We start from the raw sequence: 8,102 nt of genomic DNA, 5'->3' as shown, positions 1-8,102 counted from the left end.
CAGGAAATATCTTTTAAAAAAATCAAAAACAAGGTGTGTGTGTGTGTGTGTGTGTGTGTGTATGTATATTTTTTTTCCAACATATAGTGGCATAGAGTAAATATTCCCATTCCAAAGGGGAGGAATAGGGGCACAGAAAGAAGATGGAGCCAAAATAAGACCAAAACCCAGCAGGAAAACAGGTCTGGTAACTCCATGTACAGCATCTAGGACACATGGACACTTGATGAACTCTCCAAAGGGCTTGGGCATTGCCCCATTGGCCTTGCTAGTCGCAGTGCACCTGGGCTCTCTCTCAGCCTGGCTCTCTCCACAGCCTGAAGTTTTTCTCAGCAGAGACTCCATATTACTAGCATCTCTTAATTCCTAGAATCTCCATTCCAGTTTTGGCTTCATCTTCACAACTTCACATATCACCCCTTCAGGGGGACCTTTCAGGGACTTTGATCCTCTACACTTTGCTTGGCCTCCCATGCCTTACTTTAAAGTCTTGGTGGAAGTCTCCATGACCCCTTAACTCTGGAATTCTGCATTTCTGAATAACTAGCATCATATGGGTGACACCAAGGATTGCTGGCAGTTCCCACAATACCTGGGGCCCTGGAATTTCAGCTGAGTTTCTGAGCATGGTGCAACAACTTCCTACACCCCCTGTGTGAGCAAGGAGCTCTTGTGATCTCTTCTTAAAGAAATTTTCCCTTATGTATTCTGTAGTGAATGTGCTTGTGCAAATCCCTGAGACACCTTCAAAGCATTGTTCTTATTGTCTTTGTGAAAAGTACTTAGCATCTCTTTAGGGGCTATAATCTCTGTGACAAGCACAACTTCCATGACCCCAGCTTTACATGCACTTTTCTGGCCAAACTGCAAGTTTTTAAAATTATTCATATACATATATGGTTGTTGATGGGCCTTTATTCTATTTATTTATATGTGGTGCTGAGGATCAAACCCAGGGACTCATACATGCTAGGCAAGTGCTATACCACTGAGCCACAACCCCAGCCCGCTTTTAAAATCTTTTAGCTCTGCTTTCTGCTCCCATTTCTCAAAGAAAACCTGACTAAAGGCTGTCTGCAATATCCATAATGTTAACTGAATACTCTGCTGCCTTGAAATTTCCTCCCCCAGAGTAATTAGTCCATCACTTTTAAATGCAGCCTCACACAAAGTCTTAGGATATGAGAAAAATGTAGAGAAATTCTTTGCCAAATATAACATGAGTGGCCTCTAGTCCAATTCCCAGTATAGTCCTTATTTCCTCTGAAACCTCATAAGCACAGTCATATTCTCATTGGAATTTTGGTCTTCTAAGCTCCCACCAGAACCACCAATTAAGTTCCACTTACAATATTCTAAAGCTTTTCCATCTTGCATCTCTAAACTTTTCAAAATTCTTCCCGCAAACCAGTTGTCAAAACTTCTGAACTACGTGGTCAGGTTAGTCATAGTAATGACCCCACTTCTCAGTACCAATTTTTATATTAGTTAGGGTTCTCTAGAGGAACAAATCCAGCAGAGTAGATTGGCTTACAGGATCAGAAACTGGATAGTCCCATAATGGCTGTCTGCAGACTAAAGAACTGGAGGAGCAAGTAGCTGCTCAGTTCAAGAACTTGGAGCCTCAGAAAAAGGATCAATGATGCAATCCCTGTCCCTGACTGGAAGCCTGGGAACTCTCTGGAGAGTCAATGATCCAAGTCCATTTTGAAAGAGTGAAGGAGCCAGAGTTTGATGTACTCAAGCAAAGGCAGCAGCAATCAAAGCACCGCCCAAGAGAGAAAAAAAAATGGCACCTGCATCCACATTGGCATCCTCCTTTCTCCACTCTCCTTCCATCCAGGACCCCAGCCCATTGGGCTGCGCCACCTATATTCAGGGTGGGTCTTTCCCTCTCAGTTTGCTGTCCCACATGACAATAATCTCTGGAAACATCCTCATAGACACATACAAAAAGTCTCTTAAGGGCTGGGACTGTAGCTCAGTGGCAGAGCACCTGCCTTGCATCCTCAGCACCACATAAAAATAAACAAAATATTGTGTCCATCTACAACTAAAAAAGATATTTTTAAAAAAGTCTTAATACATTCAAATTGACGATCCATATTAACTGTTACAGAAAGGGACTGAAGGGTTATAGAAAGTACAAGACAGCGCCCCAAGAAAAACAGAGGGGCAGTGTGGCTCAGGAGGAGGGAGAAAAATTAGCCAAACATTAAATCTCTCCAAGTACATCCTTTCCCAGTAATAATGGACCCTGAGGGACAAAGCAAACATGTGCCCCTTCCCAACCCCAGTGGGTCCTGAAGGAAGGAGGCAAATACTGAAATGCTGGGCCCTGGACTTTTCCCCTTTCCCAGATGAGTCCTGGAAGAAAAAAAAAGCAAATAGTGAAGCTTTAGGTGGCAAAAGAGTCCCAGAGGAAGGAGGATAAGCAGTGAACACAGAGTTGTGAGCTTTTTGCAGTGACAAAGAGTTTTAACCTTTTTACAACTACCTTCCTCAGATAAAATTTTCACCGCACAACTAGGTCGCTGACTGTCCAAACTGCACACCCACAGTCTCCAATGATTAATTTACTCTCATTGTAAACTATAAAACCTAGACTCTATAACCGTTGGGCCATTCCCCCTATCCAGAAAATAAGCCCTCCCGTGCCTGATGGATTGACTTCGCTGCAGGATAAAGGAAAGTTTGCTGATCCGGTCTGCTTCCCATCATTTGTGGGCCATTTGCTTACAAGGACTCTCAATACCCCCCACGGATCAATTTTATAAAACCTTTAACTATTGAATGACTATCAAAATCATGTTGCTTCATAATGTCACTCTGTTAAAAGAATCCATTTTTTAAATGTAACTCTTCTCATTATGCCACAGTTTGGGAACCATGATTCTGCTCTCTTTATTTTCTCATATCTTGCTAAATTGGAGAAGAGGAAGTGAACCTGGTTTTTGAGGGAACCTGCATACATCAGATAGATTTTGTCCCCTCTTGGGTACTAAGACCCACAGAAGTAGATTCTACAATATTACACAGGCTCTAGGGGCTCACAGGGCCTAACAGGGTCCAGATTTCCAAATGTCCCTTCCCCCTTTGGTTCACCAATGCTTTTTCCACGATGCACACCTCACAAAGCACATTTCTTCCTTTTTGTTCAATTGTCTCATAATGCTCCTGGATGGGAGGGATAAGATGAAAGAAAGAGAACCATTGGAAGGTGGTGTTGTCCTGGAGTGCAGACCCAGGCATTAATGCCACTACAGAAACCAACACATTCAAAGGGCTCCCACCCTCTTTGGGGTTTGTGGCTATGACAAATAAGTTTATGGGTCAACTTGGCTAGGATCTAGTACCCAGTTGTTTGGTCAAATATTAGTCTAGCAGTTGCTGTAACGTTATTTTTTTTTAAGATGTGAACACCCCTTAAGACAACAGACTTTGAATGAAACAGAATAACCTTCTGCTATAGTTTGATTATGGACAGTGTTGCTCAAATTTCTGTAGGCTAAAGGCGAGTTCCCCGGGGCTGGGGATGTGGCTCAAGCGGTAGCGGGCTCACCTGGCATGCGTGCGGCCCGGGTTCGATCCTCAGCACCACATACAAACAAAGATGCTGTGTCCGCCAAAAACTAAAAAATAAATATTAAAAATAAATAAATAAAGGCGTGGTCCCCACGGTGGCAGTATTAGGAGGTGCTGTGGACCTTTAAGAAGTGGGACATAGTGGAAGGTCTAGACCATTGAAAGTGTATCCTCAAAGAGATTGTAGGGCCCCAGTCTCTCAGGGGGTTTACTACCTGGCTCATGATGTGAATGGTTTTCTCTGCCATGTTCTCCCTGCCATTGCCTTCCTATGCTCTCAGCAGAGGCCCAAATCAATGGGGCCTCTGGACAGGAACTCTCAGGACCATGATCTAAATAGATATTTTCCCTTTATAAGTTAATTGCCTCAGGTATTTCACTATAGTAGAAGAAAGCTGACAAATACACCATTATAATATAGATGGGCCTCATCCAATCAGTTGAAAGTCAAAAAGATAAAGACACAGGTTTCTTGAAGAAACAGTTATTCTTCTCAGGATTATAATATAAACCCTGACTAAGTTTCCAGCCTGATACCCTACCGAATTCAGATTCAAGACTACATTATCAACTTTTACTTAAATTTCCAGTCTGACCGCCTATCCTACAGATTTTGGACTTGCTGGCTACACAATTGCATGAGCTAATTCCTTTTAATAAATCAATAGATCATGAAAATAAAAAGGAGACAAGTAGAGTAAGGGAAGCAGAGGTAGGGAGGGGAAAGAGGAAGAAAAGACTCAGGGCAAATGAAATTAACTAACTTATATGCATGTAGGAATATGTCACAAAGAATCCCACTATTATGTATGATATGATGCACTTATAAAATTTAAGACAAAAAGGCAAAATGACAAAATAAAACTAAAAATTAAATGAATGCTTCAATAGTCTAAAAGGATGGATAGATAGATAGATGGATGGGTAGACATATTGGTCCTATTTCTCTGGAGAACACTAGTTAACTTATACAGCAGTTAACTTATGGCTTGTTTCTGTTCGGTTTGTGTATTTGGTCTTTGATGGCTCCTTTAGCATTCTTCTTTTCAATCTAGATTATTTTTGTTTGATTGAGGCTATTGCTTTGAAACTAGTCCTCCTTGCCTCTCACACATCATTTCTTTCTCTCTCATTTTCCTAGTACCAATTACTACCTCATCAACATCCATCAACAGATTTCTTTTTTTTTAAAGAGAGAGAGAGAGAGAGAGAGAGAGAGAGAGAGAGAATTTTTAATATTTATTTTTCAGTTTTCGGCGGACACAACATCTTTGTTTGTATGTGGTGCTGAGGATCGAACCTGGGCGCACTACCGCTTGAGCCACATCCCCAGCCCCATCAACAGATTTCTTTTTTCTTTTTTTTTTTTAAGAGAGAGGGAAGAGAGAGAGAGAGAGAGAGAATTTTTTTAAAAATATTTATTTTTTAGTTCTCGGCGGACACAACATCTTTGTTTTGCATGTGGTGCTGAGGATCGAACCCAGGCCGCACGCATGCCAGGCAAGCGCGCTACCGCTTGAGCCACATCCCCAGCCCTCAACAGGTTTCTTAACCCCGATCCTACTTCTCTGGTTCTCTGAACTCTGTCATGTCCATTCAGGCGGCACTTATTGGAGACTATGGTGTTCATAGTAATGTACTTTGGAAATAAAATGTTGATGGTATCACAGGCCCCCACCCACACGCTGCTCAGCTTCTAAGTGAGATAGGCAAGCAAAGACCTGTACGGAGGTGTAGTGAATGCCACACTAGAGATGTAAGCCCCTTCGATCGAGTTTGGTGGAGCAAAAACTGTGTGTGTATGGAGAATGAAGAAGAGGTAAATAATGCATGTGCATTTTCCAGCACATTCTCACATTGGCTGAGAGAAGGTATTAGAACCTTTGGAAATTGCTTGGTCAGGAAGAAGGAAGACAGCTTTACTGCTTAAGTGAATACAAACATGTTGTCTCACATTCTAGGATTTATTTTCTCCTTTTCAAAAGAAGAAAGCACAGGAAAGGATAAAAGGAGAGATTTGTACGCTAGATAGTGGAATTCCAAAGGCAAGCCAGGTCCATCAGGGAACTCACAGTCTAAAATAAAATAAGCATTCAGCAAGGGCTCACTAGAATATTCCCTCAGGTAGATAGAAATCTGCACAACTTGTCTCCTAATGTCTCTCTGCTCAGTTGTCACCTCATCAGAAAGGTCACTTCTGCTCACCTGATAGAAAATAGCACACCCACCTTGTCTATATTCTCTTACTTGATTTTTAAAAAAACTTATTCAAATATAATATGTAATCAGAAAGTTATCATACATAAGTGTGTGACTCATTCAATTTTCACAATCTGAACACACACACGACACCAACTTCCAGATAAAGAAACAGAGCATTACAAGACCCCCCAAAGTGCCCCTCTCATTCAGCCTCAATGTTCCCCTGTGAATGCCCATCCTGATTTCTAACAGCACAGATTAATTTTGCCTATTTTTGTACTTTATGTAAAGGGAATCAGGCAGAATGACCTCCTTTGTGATGGACTTCTTTCATTCAATAGGTTTGTGGGATTCACTCATGTCATTTGTGTCATTTTGGTCCATTCATTCTCATGGGCTATGACGTCCCATGGTGTAAATATGGTACAATTTTTTCATTCAACCGTTGGTGGGCATTTGGGTGGTCTCCAATTTTGCAATATTAGGAATAAAGTTTCTACGAACATTCTAATAATTGTCTTTAGGTAAACATATGTACACATTTCCATAGTGCTAAATTGCTTTATCGCAAGACCTGCTTTATTCTTCTAAGATTTTAAAAAATATTTAATCCTTCATGTATTAAAAACATTTAAAACACACACAAAGCTGGGCATGGTGGCACACACCTATAACCCCAGTGGCTCGGAGGCTAAGGCAGGATGATGGTGAGTTCAAAGCCAGTCCTCAGAAACTTAAATGAGGCACTTAGCAACTCAGCAAGACCCTGAATAAAATATTAAAAGGAGCCAGAGATGTGGCTCAGTGGATAAACACATCTGGACTCAACCCCCAGTACCAAGACTCAGAACCTCATAGAGTACTACCAATTCTTTGAAATCCTTTGAATCTCTCCCTGACCCATCCATCTTCTATTCCGGAAGTAATCATTATTCCAAATTTTATGTTTATCATTCCCTTTATCATTTTAACCATAAATACATTATGTATGCAATACACTTTTTTGTTTTGCATGTTGTTGAACTTGATATACATGGAATTCTGCTCTATTCTTCTTCACAGAATTTTTCACCACTTAACACATTTATTTTGCTGATTGTTGTGTGCTAACCTCTTCCTCCCAAAACATTTTTAAAGACTTGTTTTAATTTAATTGCTATACCCCCAATTCCAAGAAGACTGTCTGTACCTAGAAGATGCTCAATAAATACTTGCTGAATTGAATGAACAGCACTTTGCTTTGTCCAGTAGTTTGGGAAAGGAAACAGTTTTAACTATGACTGATGAGCATGGTCCTGTGAAGGGTCCTCTGTATCAGTAAAAACGAGAGCAGGAAGTTCTGAGGTAAAATCAAATGTAGCTTCTAAAAATTAAGCACAGTTAGCTTATAAAACAATGGGGAAAACATCAGCTTCAGTGTCAGAAAACTGAGACAAGAATATGGCTCTGTCACTTGTCAGCTGTGTGCTTGAATTCTCTGCACTTTCTAATCTGCAAAATGGGATTGTTATTATTATAGGGTTAATAGTTACTATTATTATTGTTGTTAGTATTACAGGTTAATGAGGTTACTACTATAGGGTGGTTAGTGGGGATAATATTACTGGGTTGTTAATAACAGCATTAGGGGAACATATGGATGAAAATGCTTTGATTAGTAGGTGCAAACAAAATGGTCCTACTAAGTGGCATCAATATGTAACGCCAGGCACGGCTTTGCAAATTAAGCATCTCCACTAAACTCTCTTTATATGTCCTCCTGAAATTTAAACTTTATATTATAAATATATCTTTTTTTCAGATGCTGGGAATTGAACCCACATATGCTAAGCACACCCTCTACTACTGAGCTACATCCCTAACTATATCTCATTTGTAAGGAGGAACCCACCTTTTCTAATTGGATCCTCAAGCAACCGAACTTTATGGGTTTTTTAATTGAAATTAAAATTCTTCATTCCAAATTGTACAATTTGGTGGTTTTTAGCACATTTTTTTAAAGTTTATTTTTTTAGGTGTAGTTGAACACACATCTTTATTTTATTTATCTATTTTTATGTGGTGCTGAGGATCGAACCCAGGGCCTCGCACATTCGAGGTGAGCATTCTACTGCTGAGCCACAACCCCAGCCCCAGTTTTTAGTACATTTGCATGGTTGTGAAACCATCACCACTGTAATTCTTGAACATTCTCATCATCCCACAAAATACACCTATTAGCAGTCACTCTCCATTTCCTCATCCCCCCACCCCCAATCCCCTGGCAACCCCTAATTTGCTTTTTATTTTTATGCATGTGCCTATTCTGGACATTT

Source organism: Marmota monax, unplaced genomic scaffold, assembly GCF_021218885.2.
Source record: "Marmota monax isolate L192 unplaced genomic scaffold, Marmota_monax_Labrador192_F-V1.1 WCK01_AAM20220418_F8-fsc00341, whole genome shotgun sequence".
Classification (NCBI taxonomy): domain Eukaryota; kingdom Metazoa; phylum Chordata; class Mammalia; order Rodentia; family Sciuridae; genus Marmota; species Marmota monax.
Note: the sequence above shows the minus strand (reverse complement) of the source record.